Below are 7,981 nucleotides of genomic sequence, written 5' to 3'. Positions count from 1 at the left end.
CTTTCTAATTACTGAGAGAGTTCAGCTGGTGTCTTGGCTTTCCATGCCTTTTTACACCTCCCTTCATGTGTTCAATACTAAAGCCATTGTTTTATGGATAAAATAATCAACATGCACTATGGGAGATCTTGTCAATTCCGGATTTGAAGCAGCTTATTTTAAGACATTGATACATATTTTAGGGTCTCGTGGGCCACATAAAATGTTGTGTTGGGCCACATTTGGCCCGCGGGCTATGAGTTTGACCCTTTTTATATGAAGAAAATCAGTTTCTAACCCTGTTTACATGACTTTAACGCAGAAAATCTGACATAAACAAGCCGAGATCCTCGTGAGTTCAAGTTAGATGGATTTCTTTCTGATGTCCGACCGACACAGAGCTAAAATTTTATGTAGTAGCTGAGAGTGATTCACAGCATGTAAGCTCTAACAAATCATGTGAGATCAGACTGTGTTTCATGTTATTTACAAGATTCATCAAGAATAGCTTTAACTGCTTCATTTCTCAGTTGGATAAAAGTAATTGTGTTTGAATCTGTGTGAAATAAAAAGAAAATAAAAGATCATATTATTTAAATCCACATTTCTATAAGAAGTGCTTTAATGTTTCAGATCAGTTCCTCATTTGACTTTTGATCTGAAGCAGCAGCCCCCCCCCCCGTTATTTCCCCTGAAGCAAATGTGAAACATGTTTGTGGTTGTTAACCATGCTTTATGGGAATACACAACAGATTTTTTTTTGCTCTTGCAGAAAGGCTGCAGAGTTAATGTGATTGTTTCTGTGCAGATCTGTGGTGAGGTGAAGTCCTGAGTCTGCAAAGTTTCACTCATTTCTGTACTTTTTGGACCGCATTCTGTTAGAAACAAAAACAAACCTAAAGAAGTCACTGAGAGACCTTCTAGGGTTAACAAAACAGTAAAATGCTAAAATGCTAATCATTAGGGGTGTAAGAAAATATCGATACACTGAAATATCGCGATATTTCATTTCCCGATACTGTATCGATATTCTAAAGCCCTGTATCGATTTTTTTTTTTGATGTTTAAAATGTCAACTTTCCTGCCAGCCGTTCATTTTTATGTTGTAGTTCAGCCTCTGACCACTAGTTGGCAGCAGTGAGCCAGCCATTTGGCTCCTCTACCTCTTGAGCGCCAGAGAGTAAGGGTAGCATTAGCATTGTGAGTAAACATTAGCTTTTCTTCTTTTTTTTCCAATAAGAGGTTTTTATTTAATAGAATTTTTGGACAAAAAAATCGCAATATATCGCAATATATCGCCTTGCTTACAGTATCGCAATATATCGGGATATATCGTATCGTGACCCCTCTGCTATGATATGTATCGTATCGCCAAATTCTTGCCAATACACAGCCCTACTAATTATATGACTCGGCGACTTCTTCTGATGCTGTGCGAATAAAAACTACATTTAAATACAAAGAAAAACTTCTGCTTTATGGAAATATTTTGTGTCCTCCTGACTCAAAACATCTCATTAAAACTGTAAGAGCTCAACGGACTGAAACTCAGTTCAGTCCAACACGTCTCCGTTGAATGATGTGATCGACAGAGACGTGAAGAAGAATATTTACTTTAGCTGTAAAAAGTCAACGACCTGAAGTAAACTTTATAAGCGATAAAAGGAATGAAACTGGAACCTGTTTCTACTGGTTTTCATACTCAGTTCACATTTTTTTACTTGTTTTAATCAAACTTCAGAACGTTTTGATTCATTTCACTTTCTGCTGTAACATAAAAAGATTTCTTTCTTCCTTTTTTTAATTTGTTGATCGAATCACAGACGTCTCATAAAGCAATTTGTGTCCATTTTAATAATCAAATAACTCGTCAATGCTTTAGTTAAAGCTGTAAATAAAACTCTCACTGTTTTTAAAGCTGCATTAAAGCTGTTTTAACGAGTTTCCCTTTTTTAACCGACTTCCTCTTTAACCAGAGTTACTGTTAAAAAGAAATATTTGTTTTTTTTCCTGTTATTGACAAGTTATTAGAAGCTCAGATCAGATGAGCAGGTTTTTATTCTGTGCTGCAGTAAACTGTTGAAACTTTTAATTTGTATGAATGCTGAGTCAGCATCACGCTGTTGTTTTACTGATTATCAAATCACGTCTGCAAACTTTTTTAACCATTCCTACATTAAAACAGCTGTCTCTATCAGGAATAACATGATCTGACTTTTAATATTTATAACTTCCACACTTTTTGAATTAATTCATTTTATTTACCAACACTTTACTCAGAGACATACCTTCAGATCTTTAATTTAACTTCTTTAAAACATATTTTATACCTGTTTTTGTCTTATGCTCCTTTTAGCTTTTTGCTACTCGTGCTGATTTAGAGTTTAGCTGTTTTGCTACATCAGGCTTTTGGCTGCGATTTTGCTAATTTGAGCTCTTAGCAAATGTTTAGCATGGTTTTGCTACATTTAGCTTTTAGCCACTCTTTTATAAGTCATGGTAACCTTAACAATATAGCTGATTTGAGCAGTTTAGCTACAGTGTTGCTAATTTGAGCCCATAGCAAATGTTAAGCATGGTTTTGCTACAATTAGCTTTTAGCCACTGGTGTAAAAAGTTAGTTTTTAGCTACTGTTTTGCTAACCTTAACAGTATATCTATCTAATTTGAGCTTTTTAGCTACAGTGTTGCTAATTTGAGCTCATGGCGAATGTTTAGCATGATTTTGCTACATTTAGCTTTTAGCCTCTGTTGGAAAAATATTTTTAGGTACTGTTTTGCTAACAATTATCAGTATACTGTATCTATCTCATTTGAGCATTTTAGCTACAATGTTGCTAATTTTGAAACCTTAGCAAATGTTTAAGATGGTTTTGCTACATTTAGCTTTTAGCCACTGGTGTAAAAAAGTTAGTTTTTAGCTATTGTTTTGCTAACCTTAACAGTATATCTAGCTAATTTGAGCTTTTTAGGTGCAGTGTTGCTAATTTAAGCATATAGCAAACATTTAGTATGGTTTTGCTACATTTAGTTTGTAAATTTCCTTTTTTTTTAGCTACAGTCTTGGTAAACTTAAGCTGATTTGAGCAGTTTAGCTATAGTGTTGCTAATTTAAGCACATAGCAAATGTCTAGCATGGTTTTGCTACATTTAGCTTTTAGCCTCTGTTGCAAAAATATTTTAGCTACTGTTTTGCTAAAAATTAACAGTATATCTAGCTAATTTGAGCTTTTTATGTGCAGTGTTGCTAATTTAAGCTTATATCAAACATTTAGCATGGTTTTGCTACATTTATTTTGTAAATTTCATTTTTTTAGCTACAGTCTTGGTAAACTTAAGCTGATTTGAGCAGTTTAGCTAGTGTTGCTAATTTGAGCTCCTGTGTCTAGCATGGATTCACTACATTTAGCTTTTAGCCTCTGTTGCCAAAACAATTTTTAGCTACTGTTTTGCTAACCTTAACAGTAATTTGAGTTTCTTTTAGCTACAATGTTGCTATTTTGAGCTTACAGCAAATGTTTTGCATGGTTTTGTTTTTGTTTTTTGATTAGTAGTAATAAAACCCTTCAGTATACATAATTCTTTTAATAATTAGTTTTATTCGATCGTTAGTCCAAACCTGTCCAACTGTTTATAGAAAAGGTCAAAGATCATCTGATTAAATAATCTGTTAATATGAGTTTTTCTGCTCTCACTCCCTGCAGATTAGGAGGCTCTGAAACATGTAGGAGCTATTATTAGTGAGAATCCTGATAAGAGGACGACTTGTTGATGGAGATTCAGCAGGAGAACCAGGCTGGGGGGGTTTAGGAATGCTGAGCGGTTCTTAAAGTCCAAACCAGGATGGTTCTCAAATCTGAAGGAAACATGAAGAATTAAAGACACTTGAAAGCATCATGATAAAAAAAAAACTGCAGTCATTTTATCTCCTGTGTATTTTTGGGAGTCAGTAAAACATCTGGCTCCAGGGGTCCGGTGTTTATTAAAGCGCTCTCCTTCCATCAACATTTGCCTTTTAAAGCCTGTAAAGTTTTAAATTTCTCCTCTGCCTGTGTTCCTCTCCTTTTTAAAGTTTCCTTCAGTTCAGCTGCTGGAAAAAACACACGTTAGGAGAACACGACAAAAACACAACAGCTGTATTCACAGTTTTTTTTTTAATCTGCAGGTCGTTCTCTGAAGGATGGAAACTGTTGCGCAATAACTCCTGCCTCCCTCCACTGTTTCTGAGTGCATCATGGTGAGTACAGAGCTGACGTTTCCCACCTTACAATTAAAATATGACATTAAAAAATGAGCTAGTCAGCATTCAACAAAATACTTTTAGCACAAAATAATATGTGACCTTTAAAAAACATTCTGTGGAGTTCAGTTTTAGCAGGAAAGACGAAGTAATTTCAACGTTTTAAATACAAAAAGGGATGTTTAGTCACTTTTTTTTCCCTCCTGTAAAGAAGCGGTCAGGTTTGATAATGAAGCAGTGTTCAGCTGAGGAGCAGGAGGCTGCTGATAGTACAGGGGAGCCATTCATGAGCGCGACCTTTGACCCGTGAAGCCAGTCACAGGTGACTCCGACACAGGGATACTTTTACACGTCTTTGTTTACCTGGAATAACTGCAGTACCTGTTTGATGGCTCGTTTAAAGGGCGGTGAGTTCAAGGGCAGTCGGGACATTCAACCGTTGCGTCTGATAATGTTGAAAATCACCTCTGCTGTAAAAACAAAGTGTAATTTTAGTACACAGACTTGTAGATGTGACGGTTTGTTGTCAGAATTAGTCAAGTTTAAAGTAATTTTTGACCTCAAATGAATAAAAAAGCAAAATCAAAACAAACAAAAAAAAAACATTAAAACTTTTATGAGACCTGGAGAATCATTGACTAAAACCACTTTCAAACATTACAGGGAATCTGGCTCCTTGGAAGCAAAATAAAAAGAAAAGTAGGATTATCATAGCGCCGTATGGGTTGATGATCAGTTCCTGTTAAAACGTTATCGCTCGCCGATTGAGGCAGAGGTGCAGCAATAATGTGTTTGTGTAATAATCACTGGGTCGGTGTCTATGACAGGTTATGATTACTTAATTGTAGTTAACTTTTAATTTATTTTCATTTTTAGCCAACTCAATTTAAGATGGTTACTAACAACCAGTTTTAAAGATAATGTGCTAAAATCTATGGAGGACCAAATCTGTCATAGTTAGAAATAAAAGCAGAAACTTATAAGTAAATACACTTAAAGGGCTTGTGACATGGTCATCCTTCAAATACAAAAAGTCAAAGAAAAGCATATTTATATTTAAGAAAATGATCATAATACACATGATTTTACCCGTTTTGTCTCATAACTGGCATAATTTCTCTTGAATTTGGCTCAGCAAAGTGAAACAGGAAGTGACATCAAAGGGGAACTCTTTAAGAGAAGAAATTCTCTAGTCTTTGTTTATTGAAACAATCTTTTTTTAAACTCTTCTCCAACTCTGAAAGTGACTCAAACTAGTCTAAAGAAACATCAGATTTTTCTCTAATTATTGTGGCATTGCTCTCTTTACATGCAGACATTCCCCTTTGACATCACTTCCTGTTTCTTTACTTGCAAATCTCTCAACAACTGTTCATCTCAATGGTGTGAAATTTGTTTTGCAATGTGTGTTTCCACTGACCATGTAAATGCGCAAATTAGAATTTCGAAAATAAATTTGCTCAATGGAAACACGTCAGTTTCGAAAAATTTTACTTTTTTCGACAAAATGTTTTTGCGCTAGGATGAGGTGGTTTTTTTAGCCGTATCGAAATTGGTGTTTTTCGCAAAACTGCAATGGAAACACTTTTTTCGCATCACGGGAGTCACGTGATCAACAACCGGCTGTTTCTACTGGCGAATAAGATGACGACGAAGAAGCTAACAGGAAGTAGCATTATTAAAATCATCAAAGTTGTAAAAGAAAGTAGTAAACTCACCGACTACAATTTCCCAAAAACGCCGCAAACGTAGCCGCTCACAAATATGAGCGGCTCGCCGCTCGAAAGCCTCGAAAACACGCCGACGTCTCCTCTGATGATGAGCGCTAGTGCCGTAGTAGCATTAAGCATGTGTTTACATCCATCGCCGCCATGTTTGTAATATTTGTAATGGCGAGAACAAACAAATTCACGTGTGACTTTAATAGCATGTCTTACTTAATCAAAACCCCACAATTGGAAAAATGTGTTTTTCGACATTAACAGAATATCGACAAAGTTTTGCGCACATTTCTAATGGAAACGCAGCTACTGTTCTCTTTTCCAAAAACGCATTCACATTTATCACAACTATTTGATATCGCGGGCACTTTAAATGCACCAATTAACTAAAAAAATTTATATTATAAGATTTTTTTCTTCTTTCTGGCGCCTTTCATTTTATTTGTGATTTGTGTTTTTTACATATATTTGGCTGTTTTTAAAGAAATAAAAGAAATAAATAAAATAAATAAATAAGATAACTTTACCTCATGTTTTATCATTTAATTTTCCAGCCTAGTTTCAATAAATTATATCTCTCTATATATATTTCTGCTTTTATTTCTAATTATGTCAGTTTTTGTCCTCCATAGAAACCTAGTGTGGTAGTAGTCAATATACTCTGAATGATAACTGTTTTATTTATTTATTTATTTATTTATTTATTTATTTATTTATTTATTTATTTTTTGTTCTTGTGAAACCAGATCAGATGTGTATCTGGTGCTTTTGGTCCTTTAAAATAACTGAGACTTTAAAGTGATGCACGTTAACACTGCGTGTGTAGAGGAGGTGTTAGTGTACGTTAAAGGAAAAACCAAATTAAAAAAACAGGAAAGTGGGTCATTGTTTTCTTTTGGTGAAGGTGGTTGAAGTTAAACCTCGACACGGTCTGATTCATCCTCTCTGCTTTTCTTTCCCACTGCGGTTTGAAGCCAAGTGCGAAACCTTCTGACCTGTTTTTGCAGGAAGCATCGATGTGATTTAATTCCAAAGTGCAACTCGGTTTATAATTTTAAAACTGTTCTGTTTTATCAAGCTACACAAAACGAACAGCTAAAGCAGTATTATTGCTTACGGTGAATGAAATTTCACTTGCAATCCACCCTAGCTTGCCCTCGGTCAGTGTCACGCTCAAATCTGTCCCCCTGGGAACATAACATGACTGTCAATCTTTTTGAATTCAAGATTTTAACAACATTTCATGTTTGATTCATACATATTATTTATGGGTCTTTTCAAATCATTTGTGAAACTAAAAGTTTTGTAACTTTTCTTGTGTTTTAGCTGATTTTGATAAAGGTAGGTAATCGGGAGGAAGAGAAGAAGAAGGGAAAACTAAATTGTATCAGTTATAAAGGGAAAATAACATCGTCAAGTGTTTTTGTTTTAAATTACTCGTTGAGTCTGGAGAGAATTTTTGCAGTTTCTTCATTTGTGGTTAGAATAAAGTTGTTCTGCTAATAAATCAGTAAACATATTTGTCGAATGAAGTCAGTGTCTGAATCCTGCTGGGTTTGATTCTCAGCCTCAGTGAGACGTGTTTTTGTTCTGTAACTTGTTTTTTAAAAGCTGAGAGGTATCAAGTGGTTCATTGAAATAAAAAATGGTAAGCTAAACAGACACGTGCAGCTAAACTTGCAGAACGTCAGCCGCTAATTTGCCTTCAGTAGAGACAGCCAGTGTCTGTTTTAAAACCACATTTTCACAAACAATGGGCCTCATGCAAGAACATGTTCGTATTCTTCTCCTAAATTTCTCTTACTTTTGTTCAAACAAAGGGTTTGTACGAACATGTCTCGTCAGATTCAACAAACTCTTCTATCTTCAGGAAAAGTGTGTAAATGAGCTGCGTAAATTACACCTGTTCGTATCCAGCTGCTCGTGCACGCGAGAGGAGATTAGCATAATTACCACCCCAAAAACACCATATAAGGCTGTGTGTCCTGCCTCAGATACAAGGAAGTGTCCAGAGCTAATACACACACACACACACACACAC

The 7,981-nt window shown here is 35.4% G+C and overlaps 1 protein-coding gene across 2 annotated transcripts in view; it reads left to right on the top strand.

Moving 5' to 3' along the window:
• The window catches only part of LOC106521892 (phospholipid-transporting ATPase ID), a 51,665-nt gene that overhangs the window by 7,163 nt on the left and 36,521 nt on the right, over positions 1 to 7,981 (top strand). For both annotated transcript variants that reach the window (XM_014014651.1, XM_014014652.1), the window contains exon 2: positions 4,145 to 4,216. The gene's annotated coding sequence lies outside the window, so the exon portion shown is untranslated. The remainder of the gene's footprint in view (positions 1 to 4,144; positions 4,217 to 7,981) is intronic.

The sequence above is a fragment of the Austrofundulus limnaeus genome, unplaced genomic scaffold (assembly GCF_001266775.1).
Source record: "Austrofundulus limnaeus strain Quisiro unplaced genomic scaffold, Austrofundulus_limnaeus-1.0 Scaffold117, whole genome shotgun sequence".
NCBI lineage: Eukaryota > Metazoa > Chordata > Actinopteri > Cyprinodontiformes > Rivulidae > Austrofundulus > Austrofundulus limnaeus.
Note: the sequence above shows the minus strand (reverse complement) of the source record. Positions and strands in the feature narration are given on the sequence as shown.